The sequence below is a fragment of the Elephantulus edwardii genome, unplaced genomic scaffold (assembly GCF_000299155.1).
Source record: "Elephantulus edwardii isolate Elephantulus edwardi_28Jun2011 unplaced genomic scaffold, EleEdw1.0 scaffold00006, whole genome shotgun sequence".
Lineage (NCBI taxonomy): Eukaryota > Metazoa > Chordata > Mammalia > Macroscelidea > Macroscelididae > Elephantulus > Elephantulus edwardii.
Genome location: NW_006399756.1, coordinates 2,337,243 through 2,339,459, shown reverse-complemented (window position 1 = coordinate 2,339,459; position 2,217 = coordinate 2,337,243).

The following is a 2,217-nucleotide window of genomic DNA, read 5'->3' as shown; positions in this document are numbered from 1 at the left end:
GAGGATCCAAGTAAGATGAAATCATTGACAATTTGAATCTATTCTCCATCTGTCATGATGTTGCCTATCAGTCCAGTGGTGAGGACTTTTGTCTTCTTGATGTTGAAAGGCAGTCCATATTGAAGGCTGTGGTCTTTGATTTTCTGTAGCAAACATGTCAGGTCTCACTCTCAGCAAGCAAGGCTGCCATCTGCATAATGCAGGTTGTTGATAAGCATTTCTTCGATCCTGCCCCTTTCAGGTCTCAGTCCTTGTGTCAAACTCCAGCACAAAAGATGCAGTGGAGCCATCTGTCATCAGTGTGCCATCTGTCAAGGGGATGGTTTCCAAAGGAGGTCTAGGAGCCTCTTTGAATAAGAGTTATAGAGTTCTAACTCGGATGTACAAGAAAGACACCAATACCAGGTGAGAGCAAGAGAAAGAAACTGAGGTTTATTAGACGTTCACAACAGACTGTGAATGGGTCAGGACAGGCCTCGTCTTTATCTTACAAAAGGGTTTATATGTCTTTTTCCAGTGTAGAGTGGGGTTTACACAGCTGATGGGGCATGGATCCCTCGTTTTGCCACATTCTTTGAGAGTCTGTTTCTATTGTCATATTGCTGCATTCTTTGAGAGTCTGTTTTTATTGTTATGTTGCCACAGTCTGTGTCAAAACCAGTTCTGACTGATCTCCTTTGTCAGTGTTTTCCTTTGCCATTCCCTGTCACCATTCAGGCCTGGAGATGTTGTTGTTTTTATGAGCTGTTGAGTAGGACTCGTGGCGGCTCTGTAAACAACAGATCTAAACCACGTTCTCTCCTGCATCGTCCTCCTCATGTCCATGATCCCATCGTAGCAGCCACTGTCAGTCCACCTTGCTGAGGGTCTTGCTCTGCTTCACTGACCTCCACATTTCCAAGCAAGATGCCCTTTCCCAAGGAATAGCCTCTCCCAACGTGCCCAACGCACACGAGATGACGCTTACCATCACTGCCTCCAAGGAACACTCTGGTTGTACTGTCTCTAGGGCATCATTTGTTCTTTTGGCAGTTCCTGGGACACTTAGCACTCTTATCCATGACCACAACTCATAGGCATCAGTGCTTCTTCTGTCATCCTTATTCACTGTCCTGCTCTTGGATGCATAGTTGTTGTTATTTGTCCTCAAGTCAAATGCAACTCATAGAGACCCTACCTGCCTTAACATTAGTCAGTCTCACTATCCCAGACACAACTATGCCCACTACCCCAGTTACTATGTCAATCCATCTCATCTAGGGTCTTCCTCTCCTGCGCTGTCTCTCTACCCTTCCAAGCACCAAGCCCTTCTCCATGGATTGATCTTTTCTGGTAATATGCCCAAAGTATGTGAGACAGAGCTTCAAAATCCTTGCTTCCAGGGAGTAACTTGGTTTCACTCTCTTCAGGACAAACTTGTTTTTTCTCTTGGCAGTCCATGGTATGTTCATTATTCTTCTCCAACACCACAACTCAAAGTATTGATCCTTCTTCTATCAGCCTTACTCATTATCCAGCTCTCTGATGCATAGCAACGAGATGCAAAGACCACGGCCGGATCAGGTGCCTTTAGTCTCTAGATTGACACTGTTGCTCTTCCCCGTTCTGAAGAGGTCCCTGAAATCTGACTTTCCTAATGAAATTTGGCTTTTGGTTTCTTGACTTCTGGTGCCAAGAGTGTTAATTGTGAATCTGAGTAAGATGAAATTGTTAACAATCCCTGTCTCCTCTCCATCTATCATGGTGCTGCCAGTTGGTCCTATGGTGAGAATGCTTGTTTTCTTTAAGTTGAGCTGCAACCTATATTGAAGACTGCAGTCTTTGATCTTCTGCAGAAAATGCTTCAGGTCCTCCTCATTTTTGGCAAGCAAGGTTGCGTTATCTGTGTAACAGGTTTTTGATGAGTCTCCTTTCAATCCTGATGCTACATTCCAGCCTTCCAAATGATCAGTTCTGCGAATAGATTGGAAAGGTATGGAAAGGAGAAAATGAAAGGTATGGAGACAGGTTTATAGTATGTGATTGAAAAATCCATGGGTTGGATCAGGCCAGGAAAAGAGGGATCATATAGGGGCGAGACCAGGGAGGTGAACCAGAAAGGGTGGGAGCTGAGGGATCAGAGCCTGAGAAGCGGGTCAGGGGGGCCGGGCTTCTAGGGGGAGCTGGAGAGGCGGGGCTGAGGGAGGCAGGTGCATGTGGGCGGGGCCTGCGGGACGG